Consider the following 16,234-nt stretch of genomic DNA (forward strand, 5'->3'; position numbering starts at 1 on the left):
ACTCCATGATGGGTACTTGCTACAAATTACAGCTATTTTAGTGGCCATGAAACCTGAGGATGCCTCTTTGCCATATTGAATCTTAGTGTCCTCCCCTTCTCAAAATTCATATTAAAATATAATCCCCATTGTGATGGCATTAGGACGTGGGACATTTGGAAAGTTACTAGGCCATAAGACTGAAGACTCATGAATGGGGTTTGTGCTTTTATAAAAGATGTTCCAGATGGTTCCCTCCCCTCTCTCATGTGAAGATACAGGAAAAAAAAAAGTGCTATCTATGAACCAGAAAGCTAGTCCCCACCAGACTCTGAATTTTTTTTTAAGATTTTATTTATTTGTTTGTTCTTTATTTCTTTATAAGAGAGAGCATGAGCTGGGGGAGGGGCAGACTCCCCCCTGAGCAAGGAGCCTGATGCAGGGCTCCATCCCAGAACCATGGGATCATGACCAGAGCCCAAGGCAAACACTTAACTGACTGAGCCACCTAGGCTCCCCTGGACCCTGAATTTGTTAGCGCTTTGATCTTGGGCTTTCCAGCCTCTGGAACCGTGAGAAATAAATTTCTATTGTTTATAAGCCATCCCCATCCAGACTATGGTATTTTGTTACAGTAGCTTGAATGGACTGAAATAACTGTCTTTGTATGAATCAAATGCAATATTATATCGTATATCAGTACTACCTGCGTGCATAACCACAAGGTAGCTCCATTCATCAGAGGGACCTGACCCAAGATGCACTCTTGTTGCTCGTTGTGGGAGGCCCCACAGGCAGAGGGCCTTCCAGCTACTTATAGGGCCATACCCAGATACAATTTCCAGAAGAAACAGAGTTCTCTGAACTTTTTTTCCTCATTTTTTCAGAAGGAAGAAATTCTTGACCCAAAGGAGAAATCCTTTTGCAAGCTACTTTTGTATTAGTTGAGACATTAATTTATCTATCAAGACAACATAAAAAGAGGACGCTAGCAGGACTCATAAATAAAAGGACTCTCACCAACAGATGTGGGAAGGTTATTCGTGGTCCCCAGAGCAGGCATACATTCTGCGTGCCTTCCAGAAAGTCACCTGGACCCCAGTGTTACTCAAGAATGAAGATAATGATTTGGGGCCCCTGGATAGCTCAGTCACTTGGGCTGTCCAACTTTTGATTTCAGCTGAAGTCATGATCTCGGGGTCATGGGATTGAACCCAGTGTCGAGCTCTGCACTCCAGCAGGGAGTCTGTTTGAGATTGTTTCTCTTCCTCTCTCTCTTCTTCTCCCCCTTGTGCACATGCATGCTTTCTCTCTCTAAATAAATAAATAAAAATTGTAAAAAGGTCATGATTCATTAATAATTCATATATAATGAACAATTCATAATTCATCTATAATTCCTTTATACATATATGTGTATATATGTGTATATATATACATATATGTATATATGTGTATATATATATACATATATGTATATATATGTGTATATATATAGGTTTTTTTAAGTAGGCTCCTTGCCCATAATGGAACCCAATGTGGGGCCTGAACTCAAGACCTTGAGATCAAGAGTTGGTCACTTAACCAACTGAGCCATCCAGACACCCCAATAATTCTGATATTTAAGAGGGAAGAATGGTTGTGGTTAAAGGCTTCATCTCCTACTTAAGAATTTCCCTAATCATGTTCCATAACTTTGTCCTATGAATTTACATAATATTTAATTTTTAAGGGGATTGTCAAATTCTAATTCATCTTCCCGAAACCAAAATAGAAAAGTAATAAATATTTTATGTCATTTTAAAGTAGAAGAATTGAAACAAGGTATATTCATGTTCCACTTCAAATAGCAAAGCAACACAGATTTGAACTCTGCTTTCTTTGCACAACTTAATAAATAGGGGGTCCTAATTGTAGATGTGGAGAAGCAGACAAGGATGTCTGCTGTCACCATGTCTGTTCAACATTGTACTGGAAGTTTTATTCAGAGTAATTGGCAAGAAAAAGAAATAAAAGACATTCCAGATTAGAAAGGAAAAGTAAATCTATTTCTATTTGCAATTGACCTGACCTTACATGTAGAAAATTCTAAGGAATCCACAAAGCAACTATTAGAGCGAAGGAAAGACTTTAGCAAGGTTAGAGAATACAAAATCAATATACAAAATCAAATTCTATTTCTCTACACTAGCAATAAACAAACTAAAAATTAAATTAAGAAAATATTACATTTACAATGACATTTAAAAGAATGAAATACTTGGGAAAACTTTTAACACAAATATAAGGCATCTACATGGAAAACTACAAAATATCATTGAAAGATATTTTAAAAGACCTAAATAAATAGAAAGACATCCTGTATCATTGATTGGAAGATTTTGTATTGTTAGAATGGCAATACTCCCCAAATCGACCTACAGATTTAAAGCAATCTCTATCAAATACCAAGTTACCTTTCTAGTAAAATTAACAAGCTTATCCATATGGAAACAATATAGTTATTATTGTCTTATATTCATGTGAAAATTACGGAAACCAGACTGGCCAAAGTAATCTCAAAAAAAGAAAAAAATTGAATGACTTCTGCTTCCCAATTTCAAAACTTGCTACAAAGCTACAATATTCAAGAGTGTGTGGTACTGACATAAGGACAGACATATACACTAATGGAATACAACTGAAAGTCTAGAAATAATCATTCACATTTGTGATCAGTCACTTCAATCAATGTGCCAACACAACTTGACGAGGAAAGAACATTTTTTTTTTTTTTTTTTACAAATGGGACAACTGGATAGCCACATGCAAAAGAATGAATCTGGATCCATAACTCACACCATTTACAAAATGAACTCAAAATGAATCAAGGTACTAAATTCAAGCACTTAAAACTATGAAATTCTGGGGGGAAAAACATAGGCATAAATTTTCATGAGTGTGAATTAGACAAAGGTTTCTTAGTCGTGACAGCAAAAACACAAGCAAAAATTTTAAAAAGTATTTTGGACATCATCACAACTTTAAATTTTGTGCTTCTACAGACACTACCAAGAAGGTGAAAAGTCAAGCCAAGAGTAGGAGAAAACATTTGCAAACCATATATCTATCTAATAAGGATCTCTTACCCAAAATATGTTTTTTAAAAAAAATCTTTACAACTCAACAATAAAAAGACAAATAACCCAATTTAAAAATGGGCAAAAAGTCTGAATAGACAGTTCTTCAAAGAAGATATTTAAATGGCCGCTATACACATGAAAAGGTTCAGCTCCCTTACATTAAAGAGAAAATGATATTATCAGTGCCTTGTAGGCCTGGGATTTCAACCTGTGGCTGTTAACAAAAACAAGAAGCCATATGTGCCATTGTCCCAGCAGATGGCATCACCTCGTCCAAGCAATAGTACCCTTAGCAGCAGCAGTGGGACTAATGGAAATGATCAGCTGAGCAAAATCAACTTCTTATATCCAGGGATTGCAACTAAGCACTACTGACCAAGACCCTGTCAGATTGTGCCAGTCATATGGGAAGATTGTCACCACCAAGGTCATACTGGACAAAAGCAGGAAGAAATGCAAAGGCTATGGCTTTGTGGACTTTGACAGTCCTTCAACAGCATAGAAAGCTGTAACAGCTCTGAAAGCCAGTGGTGTACAGGCACAGATGACAAAGCAACAGGAGCAGGACCCCACAAATTTATAAATATCAAACCTTCCACTATCAATGGATAAGCAAAAACTTGAGGGGATGCTGAAGGCCTTTGGCCAGGTTGTCTCCCCTCAAATCTTCCGAGATACCAGTGGGACCAGCAGAGGGGTTGGCTTTGAAAGGATGGAGTCTGCAAAGAAGTATAAAGCCACTTTAATGGAAAGTATATTAAGACACCTTCTGGGGTCACCTATGTGGCTCAGTCAATTGGGCTTCTGTCTTCAGCTCAGGTCATGATCCCAGGGTATAAGGATTAAGCCCCATGTTGGGCTCAGTGAGGAACCTGATTCTCTCTCTCCCTGTGCCCCTTCCCCTTGCTCACGCACACATGCTCTCTCTGTCTCTCTCTCTGTCTAATAAATAAATACAATCTTAAAAAAAAAAAAAAGACATCTGCTGGAGTACCAGCTCCATTTGATCCCTTGCTTTGCAAATTTGCTGATGGTGGTCCAAAGAAACGACAGAACCAAGGAAAATATGTGCAAAACTGATGAGTCTGGCCAAGGAATAGCCTTGACCTATGACCCCACCACAGCTCTTCAGGGTGGGTTTTACCCAGCTCCTTATAACATCATTCCCAACAGGAAGCTTGCTCAGTCTGCACAGTCCCCATATCTTCCATCTTCCGTGTGTTCGTATCAGAAAGTAACTCAGACATCTCCTCTACAAGTACTCAGCCCATCTTGGATGCACCACTAATCATACTTCATGCAGCCTTCAGGTTCAGTTCTTCCACTAGGGATGGGTCACCCCATTTCTCTCCAGCCTGCCTCCATGATGGGACCTCTTACCTAGCAGATAGCCACCTCTCCTTCAGAAGTACAGGCCCTACATGCCTAGGGCTGCCACTATGCAGGAACTCACATCTCCCAAGACACCTCTATGCTTTCTTCCCGTGTTTCAGCTGAGAATGGCGGCCAACAACAGCAAGTGAGATGGATGCTCCCTCAGACCACGGAGGTCTACTCTTTCCTGTTCAACAAGTAATAGTGTGGTCTATAACTGAACTCACAATATCTCTGAGGTATGCTGGTACAAATAAATTATTGGAGATGCTGATGCTCCCAGACTTTAGAGGTCTAACCAGGAATACAGACCATCTGTGGGTCCTGCTTAGCACTAACACTTGGCCCGGGCCTGGAAAAAGAAATCTCTGCACTCCTAACCTCTACTTATTCCTTCATTCCTGAGGGAGCCTAGGAAAATGGTCACTTTTTGTGTGTGCTACATTCAAAGAGATCAAAAGAACTTTTTTTTCTTTCTTTTGCCAAAGTTTTTATATTTTGTTTTTAACTGCAGTAAACTCTTCCCATATCCCCCCCAACAAAAACGAAAACACATGAAAAGATCCCGAACATCATTAGTTGTGAAGGAAATGCAAATCAAAAGACCAAAATGAGATACATCTTCACCCTCTTCAGGTTCGCTTCACCCAAAAATCGGGGAAATAGCATTGTTGGCCAGGGTGTGGAGAGGTTGGAACCCTCCCTCTCTGCTGCTGAGGGTGTTATACATGGTGCAGCCACTGTGGAAACAGTCTAGCAGTTCCTCAAAAAGTTAAACGTAGAATTAACATAAGACCCAGCAATTCTACTCCCGGGCATATACCCAAAAGAACTGGAAATAGCCAACTGTTCCTCAGAAAAGTAAACATAGAGCGACTATGTGACCCAGCAATTCCACTTCGAGGTACATGCCCCCAAAATGAAAACATGTACTCACAAAAACTTGTACGTGACTGTTCATAGCAGCTTCCTCCATAAGATCTGAAAGGTGGAAGCAGCCCAAATGCCCATAACTCATGAGTGGTGGGTACTGTGTGTATGGAATGGATAAATTATATCTATACAATGAAATATTGTATAGCTGAGAAAAGGGGGAAATGCTGATACACCCTTTAACAAGGATGGACCCTGAAAACATTATGCCAAGTGAAAGAAGCCAGACACAGAAGACCAAATATTATATGATGTCATTTATATGAAATACCCAGAACAGGCATATCTATAGAAGCAAAATTATTTAGTGTTTACTTAGATTTGGTGGTCGTTGGGGGAATAGAGCTGTAATAGCTAAGGGGTGAGCAATTTCTCTTTGAGATGATGAAAGTGTTCTGAAATTCCTGTGGTGACAGTTGCACATATCTGAGAATATATCAAAAACCATTGAAATGTACAGTTGAAATTGGCGAGTTACAAGGCACATGAATTATATTTCAATAACGTGTTATAAAAAGAAAAGCAATAAGACATTAAGTTGAAAACAATAATGCTTCTATAGATATGCCTGTTCTGGATATTTCATATAAATGACATCATATAATATTTAATAAACTTACTCAGTAGCTTCTTTTTTCATACGTTTTTATAAAATTACTCAGTAACTTACCTTCTTTGTTCAACATTACATCCTTGTCATTGGACCGATAAATAGACTTCTGTTGATGCTGCTCTTTTTAAATACTATGATAGCATTGACTATTTCATGCTAGAATGTACTATAATTTTTTTTGCCATCCTCCTTATCAGAGGATGTTTGTTTTGTTTCTAGTTCTTTTACTTTTACTAACAATGTTGCAATAAATATCCTTTTTACATTAAAGAGAATTTATTTTATAAAGAACTGAATCTGTAAAGACACCAAGATAGCTTGGTAAGGAGAATCACAGTGTCCTTTCCAGAGAATTTGTCAGAGAAGTATTTTCCATGTATCTGGTGACATTTAGATTCAGCCTTCTAAAGTGATAGATAGGATGGATGGCCCTGGTATGAACCGTTGAGTTTCCTTCCTGATATATACATTATTCAGCAAGACATTTCTGCCCCCATTCCTCTACTACCTTCCCGTTGGGGTAACTGCTCACTGTCATTTAACTGTTCAAAAGCGTTCCCTTTGGTGAAATGAGGTAAGTATATACTTTCATTTCCACACTGTGGGATTTAATTAGCTAATGATGGAGAAATCCTTGGATGAAGAGTGCAGTGGAAGTTCAAAGTAATATTGTTATTATGTTTAGGTATATTTTCAATTTATAAAGTCATATATCCTCATTGATATGGTCAGATACATGACTCTGGGCAAGCGTTACTTCTGGGGAGGGGGGGAATAAAAGCCAACTCTTCAGAGATCCAGCACAAAGATAAATTTTCCTGTGATCTTCAAGTGGTGCCCGTGTTTGCGACCTCTCTCAACTCAACATTAATGGTAATGGCCTCCATTTGTGCCCCTGCAGAATGTAATCTATTTAATTAAAGTTCCAAAAATGACCCTGACTTTCAGTCCTGCTCTGGCTGGTGATACAGCTGTGCTGGATGTGTCCTGGATCTGTAAATAAAATACTGATTCTAGTCACTTCTACAGAATGCATTTTGATACTGGGGGCTTTTTCAGTGCTGGCCCCATTAAGTTACGTATCTCTAAGGGAAAGCAGGGTAACAGTTAAGGCAAAAAGGCAGTCCACAGCTAACACTGGTAATTTCTTTTAAAAAAATGCTTTGGCCCTCTCCAATTTGTGAAGGTAACCTTACACAGCAATCAGACAGATTAAACACCATGTCATGTTGACTCTGAAATGAAGACAAAAGTCTTGGAATTCTAAAGAACATCTTCTCATGCAGCACATCTCTACAATCGATACACTCTACTGATAGTATTTTAGGACACCTGAGATGGCTAGGACAGACTGGGTCTCAAAGGGACCTTTGGCTGACCACTTGAGGACTTCTCCATCTTGGCTTTTCCATGGGAATTGACCCATGTTATCTGCTTAGTAAGTATTCTGATTGAAAAATGAATGTACTTCCAGATGACACTTAAAATCATGGTACTGGTAGTTTGTTCTGACCATAATTTTTTTACTTACTTACTTATTTATTTATATTATATATATATATATTTTTTTTTAATTGAAGTTCGATTTGCCAACATATATTGTAACACCCAGTGCTCATCCCATCAAGTGCCCTCCTCAGTCCCGTCACCCAGTTACCCATCCCCCCACCCACCATGACCATAATTTGTTAATCACAAGTGTTTCCCTGCTCTGGGAATTCATATGCTTTGTCTGTTGTTCTGATGTGCACATGGTTGGCAGAGTGATAGTTCCCCCAAAAGATGTCCACAGCCTAATCCCCAGAACCTATGACTCTCTTTCTTTCATGGCAAAGGAGAATTAAAGTTGCAGATGGAATTAAGGTTGCTAATCAGCTGAGTTTAAAAGGGGGAGATTAACTACCTGAGTGGGCTCAGTGTAATAATCATAAGGGGCTTTAACGGTAGGAAAAAAAAGACAAAAAAAGGAGGTCACAGTGAGGCAGTGTGAATTTTACTTGCTGTCACTGGCGTTGAAGACTAGGAGAAAGGGGCCAATGGAATGCTGGCAGTTCCAGAACTGGGAAAAGGCAAGAAATGGATTTTCTTCTAGAGTCTGCAGACAGGACATAATCCTGCAGACACCTTGATTTTAGCCCAGGGAGACTCTTGTCAGACTTCTGACCTGCAAAGCTGTGAAATAAAAAACTTTTGTTGTTTTAAGCCAGCAAGTTCATGGTCATTACAACAACACACAGAAAATATACAGTTCCGTTTTTTTTGTTGACTCACTAGAGTTCTGACCCATGCTTTACTTTTCCATATTAAAAGTATCTTCTTACTTTTTAATCTGTCACTTTTTCTATGGTGTCCCTCATTCAACAAAAATCCTTACTTTTGTGGAGTCAAATCTCTCATTTTTAGCTCTCATGGATGGTATTTTTTTGGTATTTTATTTAAAACCCTTGCAGGGCACGTGGGTGGCTCAGTCAGTTAAGCATCTGACTCTGGGTTTTAGCCCAGGTCATGGCCTCAGGGTTGTGAGAATGAGCCCTGTGTCGGGTACCACACTCAGCAGGGAGTCTGTGTGAGATTCTCTCTCTCCCTCTTCTCCAGTCTTTCTCTCACTTTCTCTCTCAAATAAATAAAAATTTTAAAATGCCTTATCTCCATCAAGTTCCAAAACATATTCCTTTCCTTGTTTTGTTAGTGTTATGGCTTAGCTTTTTCCATTTGGGCTTCTCATTCACAGAGAACTTTATCTTTCATATGGTGTAGAGTAGCTTTCTATTGGTTAGGAAACTGGCTCAGCTACTTTAACAGGGTCCAAACTATCTGTGGCTTAGGAAAGACAGAAATTTATTTCTCTCTACTAAAGGTCAAGACATCAGCAGACAATCAGATGTGTAGGACCTCAACGTGTGCCCTCCATTTCAGAGTCCAAGTGGCCATTCTAGTATATGTTTTATCTCAAAAGACAAGGAATGTTTTCCTTCTCACTCACTTTCTGATAATTGTATCCAAAGACAGAAAGTTATATTATGTTCTGCTTTAGGGTTGTCTCCATTTTGTTTTTTGCTTTACGTACTTTAAATGTCATTTATTCCTGAATATCTTATAAGTTGCTGGAAGATTTCTATTAATCCTCTAAGTAGAGGATTATCAGTTTTTCCTGTATTTCGTTACTTTGCCTGCCATAGAACCATGGTTTTTATCTTTTGTCTTTCAATGTTGTGTCATGGTATAATATTTTGGAAAGAATCTATTTATTAATTAATGATCCAAATATTAGTTTAAATTTCACTGATACCATGAAATGGTATCGATGGAAATAATCAAGCTAATCTGATAGATACATGGAGTCTTCAAAATATGACTGCATTGATACATGGGTAAGTGATGAGACTCCTTTTTTAATTGACAGTAGGCAAGTTTCTTCTGATGCTTATTTTTGAGACTGATTTTAAGAACATAAATGCAATAACAATAGTAGTAAATAAGAGAAAACTAAGCAATTTTTCCACTTTTCCACTAAAATCTACCACAAAACTAAATTATGTTCCTTAGCACCACAGACTATAAGCAAATATCTAGGAGAAGAGGAAAGTGGGAGAAGCACAGAAAAAAACTGTGACTGTATGAGTTAAAAAGGGAGGAAGAACTTGAGTAGGCATTTCTCCAAGCAGAAATACAAATGGCAAATAAGCACATGAAAAGATGCTCAAAACACTAATCAATTAGGGAAATTCAAGTTGAAACCACAATGATATATCTCCTCAAACCCATTATGATGGCCATTTTCAAAAACAAAACAGGGGTACCTGGGTGGCTCAGTCAGTTAAGCGTCTACCTTTGGCTCAGGTCATGATTCCAGGATCCTGGGATCCAGGCCCCGCATTGGGCTCCCTGCTCATTGAGGAATCTGCTTCTCCCTCTCTGTCTGCCCCTCCTCCTGCTTGTGTGCTCTCTTTCTCTGTCAAATAAATAAAATCATTAAAACAAAACAAAGCAAAAGCACAGAAAATAACAAGCTTTGGCAAAATGTAGAGAAATTGGAAGCCTGTACATTGTTGGTGGGACTGCAAAATGCTACAGAAAACATATGGCCATTCCTCAAAAAATTAGACATTCAATTACCAATTCTGCTTCTGGACACATACCCCAAATAAAAAGCTAGAGCTCAAATAGATATTTGTACACACTTGTTCATCCCAACATTATTCAAATAGCCAAATGCAGAAGCAACCCAAGGGTCCATGAATGGATGAGTGAGATGAACAAAATGTGGCTCATATCTACAATGAAAAAGTACTTATCCCTGAAAAGGAATGGAATTCTAACACGTGGCTGGCTGACACTTGAGGATATTATAAGTAAACTAAAGCAGAGACAGAATGAACACTGTATGACTCCACTTACAAGAGCTATCAAATTTACAGAGGCAGGAAGCAGAATGGTGGTTGCCAGGAGCTGGGGGAAGGAGCAGTTCTGTTGAATGGGTACAGAGCTTCAAATTAGGAAGATGATAAAGTTCTGGGGCCGGGTAGTATGATGATTGGACAACAATGTGAATGTGCTCATGCCACTGAGCTACACACTTAAAAACTATTAACTTGGTATACTTTATTAATGTATAATTTACTACAGTTTTAAAGATAAATTTTTAAAAAGAGAGATAAGTTGGAAAAGTGAGAAGAAATGGCCAATGATAGGATCCTATCATGTCTCACATGGTTTCATGATCTTGTCCAAAGGTGACCCTTTACAGTTAAGTAATAAGAAATGAGGCATGAGGACATATCAGTGCAGAGGGACATCCAACCCACATCAGGAACGTGGAAGGGGAGATTGGAATTGCAGAATGTAACACTTCAAAATGAATTTAGATACTGAGTTCATGGTTTAGTTTGTTTGCTTATTCATGTTTTATTTTAAGCCAGTGGCCACAGGTCTCCAGAGTGCCACTCAATCCCTAGCTTTTTTTATACTTTTTGTTTAACTCCCACATGTGAAAGTCCATGGCTTTCATTGGATCCCAAAGCATTCTCTGAACCCCCAGAAACTAAAGAAATGGATCCAGTTCACGCTCACCTTTCTCAGATGAGGAAACTGACAGTAGAAGAAACATGGCTTCAAGCCCAAGGTCACAGAGGTAGTTACAGTAGATCCTGCTTCTCCTTTTCACAGAAGCATTTTGAGTTTCAAGTGACTTCCCCTTTGAGAGTGTTTCCATTTTTAAGCAAGCTCTGCTTGGAACTAGCTGTCCTCAGAACAAAGGAATGGCTTGTAGGGCAACTGGCTCTGCTGGTCCTGCCTTTCGTGATTCCAGTGGGTGTCCTTTCCCGAGGGAGGGAGGGATGAGGGTGACCAAAATAGAAGCAGAGGAAGGGTACAGCCATGGGGGGCAGGGGGCAGGTGCTGGCTGTAACTTTTTGGATGGCCTTGGGTTTAAATGACTCCCCTGAGAAGGTGACAGGAACTAGAACCATTGTACTCATATCACAGAAGGATCTAGCTGCAGGGCTGGGCACAGCATAGTCCAGCTACCCCAGGGAGGACGGAGAGTGATTTGCAGCAGGAACCTTCCCAAAACAAAAGGAGAAGGAAGAAATTTGGGCTTAGCCCAATGACTACAAAGACCAAACAGGCAGTCTAATAAAGCATCAAGGCGGCCAAAGAAATTTAAGCCCTCTTCTTGGCGGGAACCAGCTCTGTGTTAGTAATAAGATCCTTTCTCAGGAAAGCAGGTGCTTTGTAGACAACTGGTCTTAATGAGCACACATCAATAGGTTTGGCTGAAAACCTCACAATACCAAAGAAAAGAATAGTTCAATCAAAGAATGAAGGTGCCATAGCGGCTCAGCAAATGAAAGCACACTGCCCAGAAGCTTTGCACTCTTGTACTAAGTCTCAAAAATGTTGTGCCAGGTGACACAATGCTCAAAAGAAGTGTTAGTTAAATTAGTAGAGTAGAATTATCAACTAATTAAATGGTGGGGCACAGTCTTTCTAGCACAAGGCAGTAGTCAGCAGCAGAGCCTATTCCAATTAGCTAGAAAGAAATGGCATTCATGGAAGGAGGAAGGTGGCAGCTCAGTCTCCCATATGTTTTGACTCTCCACAGTGTCAGTTCAGAGGATCCACTTAGTGATGGGGAGAGACATGTTTTACAAATGTGGAAGATTCCAGCAACAGCTCTTTTTACTATACATGACTATTAATCTGCCTCTTTCAGGCAATGTAGACAGCAAATACAAGACATGCTGCTTTGTTTTTTCTTATAACTGTGAAATGAACATGCAGAAGGTCTGAGGCATAAGAATGAGACTGTTCTGACAATCACCTGTCAATTCGAATTATTTACCCAAGGAGAAATAAAAATTATTTTCCTGTGATGTCAAATGTACAGTTTTCTGCCATTATCATTTTTTAATTATATACTGACTAGGGGCAGCCCGGGTGGCTCAGCGGTTTAGCGCCACCTTCAGTCCAGAGCCTGATCCTGGGGACCCGGGATTGAGTCCCTGCATGGAGCCTGCTTCTCCCTCGGCCTGTGTCTCTGCCTCTCTCTCTCTCTCTCTCTCATGAATAAATAAATAAAATCTTTTAAAAAAACTGTACACTGACTAGTGAGCTATCTGAGGACTGTATATAATAATGTATAGCATGAATAAATTTTAATGGGGACTTAAAAGATATTAAAATCTATATGGCAAAAAAAACCTGATAAGTAGAATATAGACATGATTTGCATTTAACATCATATAAATGAATATTATATGAGCTGCTTGCATGAGAAGTTGCAAAAAAAATTACATGATTGACTGGTGTCCATTTGACATCAAATACAGCAATTTTATTTTTAACATCATAAGAATAAACATACAATAAGTTCTCAAAGAGGATGCATCATAAATAATCCAATCTGGCTATTTTAACTACCAAAATAATTCAAGGTCTGGATTTTTAAAAATTATATATTCAGAGTTTTCACAGTAGAAGTAGTCATTGTTGTTAAAGACATGTTTGAAATTATAAAAAGGTGGAAAAAGAAAAATTACATTGTACTTTTACTTTAGGACTTCTACAGGTGTCTTTGCTTATTTGGGGCACAGAGTCATAGTTTTATAGTGAAAATGATTTGGTATTCTTATTTTTTTCCTTAAATAAAAATCATCTTCCAATGCTATTATGCCCTACTTCCAACAATGACTTCTGCTATTATATATACCATACTTTCTAAATTGCAAGTTAATAGTCACACATTCCCACTAATTGTTTATTTATAATGTCATCAAAAAATACTTAGGAATCAATTTAACAAAATAAATGTAAGACTTATAGTCTGAAAATTACAAAACACAATTGAAAAAATATTTTTAAGACCTAAATAAACGGAGAGACATCCTGTGTCATGAATTGGAAGACTCCGTATCATTAAGATGGCAATACTCCCAAACTGAGCAATAGATGCAACACAATCCTTCATGAAATCCCAGCTGCCCTTTCCACAGAAGTAGACAAAGTTGATCCTAAAGTTCACTGAACAGAAAGGACCACAGACACAATTAAGATGCTAAATCAGATGGTTATTAATTAATTCCAAACACACAGTGAGACACTCTGTGGGGGGAGACAGAATAGTTCAACCTAGCATAGAGTACAAAAGAGGTGAAAGATGATCCTCCCTGATTCTTGAATATTGGGATTCCCTTGTCTCTCTCTCTCTCTCTCTCTCCTCTTCCTCTTCCTCCTCCCCTCCTTCCCCTCCCTCTATTCCTCCATCCCTCTCCCCACTACCTCCCTCATTCTGTCACAGATACCAGAGTTGAGGTTGAGAAGTTAAGTCGGAAGTGCCTAGGATCAATAAATAACACACACTGGCTCCTTTGGAAGGCAGGGCAAGTACTTCTGGCATCAGCTGTACATGGCCAGCTGGCCTGCTGAAGAGCCATGGTTTTGTCTGCCTTTCTTAACCCAAGCACCATGGGGCCACAATGAGTCCAAATGAGTGGCCAACTTAAGGATGATTAACTGTCAACTCAGAAGTGACAGGATCTATACCTTATGACTTGGCTGCCTCATATTTTTCTTTCCATAAACAAACATTTTTGCTTTCATCTTATTTATTATATATATAATATGTCTTGAATGTTACTAATATATTACCTATATTTAACATATCTGGTGAATTCTGCTCATGTTTTTCAAGCTACTTCTTTACTCATTTTCTATCTTTAGCACATCTTATGAATTTTATCTATAACTCATAAGCTGTTAGCTTATATATTAGTTATGCCTAACACGAGTTTCATCCATCCCATCTGTGATAGTTAATTTTATGTGTCAACTTAACTAGGCTAAAGGATGCCCTGATGGCTGGTAAAACATTATACCTGAATGTGTCTGCAGGACTGTCTCTGGAAAAGATGAGCATTTAAATCTGTGACTCAGTATAAAAAAGATCCATCATCAGTGAGGTGGCATCATTCATTCAATTCCTTGAGGGCCAGAATAGAAATAGAATAGCATAGAAAAGGTAGAGGAAGAGTGGATTTGCTCTCTCTGCTTAGCTGGGACATCCCTCTTCTGCCTTCAGATATCAATACCTGTGCTCCTGGTTCTTGGGCTTTCAGACTCAGACTGAGACTTACTACCCCCCATTCTCAGACCTTTGGGTCCAGACTGAATTGTATCAGCGGCTTTCCTGGTTCTCCAGCTTTCAGACAGCAGTTTATAACTACATGAGCCAACTCCTATTGGCTCTGTTTCTCTGGAAAACCCTGACTAATACACCATTTGCCTTTCCGGTCTTCTGTTATGGAATTAAATATTTCATCAATAATACAACAAACACTTTATAAAGATTGAGAAAAATTACTGGGTTTAGTCAATTTTTAGGGCATTCTCATATTATTCTCTCCTTACAAAATATTATAAATTTTAGCCATTTGATCTTCCAAGCAAATGTGAACCTTTGTAAAATACTAGCCCTATCTGTTGACTGATTGTTATAGTTGAGCTATTTTCATCCCTTGCCTCCTAATACAACTGTAACAGTGAAGAGACAGAAATGACAAGTTATTTTAACAGACAATTTAACATAAAGGATCAATAACTAGATACAAAGAATTATTAACTATGTTTTGAAGGTCTGAAAAGGTAAAACAGGAAACACTAAAGCACCAGGGAGGTAATAAAACTTCGGGAAGAAGATGGTCCTTTCCTTTTGGGGGGACTAAAGAGAAACTTGGAGAATTGAATCCCAGACCTCTGAGAACATGGTGCCCCATGACACTGGAACCCCAACTTTTCTGAGTTGGTATCTCTTAAGGTGGCACTTTTTCTTTAAGTAAGCTCTATACCCAACATGGAGCTCAAACTCATGACCCTGAGATCAAGAGTCACATGTTCTACTGACTGAGCCACCCAGATGCCCCAAGGTAGTACTTTGATTTTAGTTCTTCATGGGTTATAAAACCTGCAAAATGGATTCACCTTCTGCCCCAAGGATCAGCTTCTGCTGCTGGAGTGAAGAAACAGGGCTTGGGGGTTGCTCACAGCTTCCTGTCTAGAAGTCCCCAGGAAGGAGAAGCCCTCCTCTCTAGCCCTGCATCCTCCCTCCAGGCCTCCTCATGGGCATAACCCACAGGGAACCAGTTGGCAGAGCAGATATGTGGTTTGCAGACACCCAGCCCCCCTGTCACAAAGCCTAGCAGAGGGAGTGGTTTGGAGCTAAGGGCCAATGACTTAGTAACTGTCACCGCAACCCTGTCCAACGTAGTTAGATAATTTGTTTTGTGTCATTATTACTGGAAAACAGGTGGCAATTCCCCACTGACGTCAGAACTACATATGAACTGAAGATACAAAGACCAGTTTTTATTTCTATGTGTGACAAACTGGGATTCTATTCCAGGTGAAACTTAAGAGTCAGTCTCAAAAGGAGTAACAGACATTTCTTCTTTGAATGGGGAAACTATCCTGAATTATCAGTTAATGGTCAATACTTTATCCTCCTGAATGTTTAATTTATAACCCATGTCTCCTTCAGATTTTCAGAAAGATCTATTCAGTGGTTCCTGCTAGGATATAATGATAAGATCTTTCAAAGTGTTAACACCTCTAGTAACTATCCCTATTCTCTACACATCTATAAGGGTCACTCTCAATTGCCATGTGCCTTTTTACCTCTATCCCATTGGGTATAAATGTATCTATAAAATTCTACTGA

At 38.9% G+C, this 16,234-nt stretch overlaps 1 pseudogene; it reads left to right on the top strand.

Annotated features, from left to right (window-relative positions):
* The first annotated feature begins 3,359 nt into the window (after positions 1 to 3,359).
* Positions 3,360 to 4,485, top strand: LOC121482157 (annotated as a pseudogene).
* Positions 4,486 to 16,234: the final 11,749 nt, after the last annotated feature.

This window comes from Vulpes lagopus, chromosome 24 (assembly GCF_018345385.1).
Source record: "Vulpes lagopus strain Blue_001 chromosome 24, ASM1834538v1, whole genome shotgun sequence".
NCBI lineage: Eukaryota > Metazoa > Chordata > Mammalia > Carnivora > Canidae > Vulpes > Vulpes lagopus.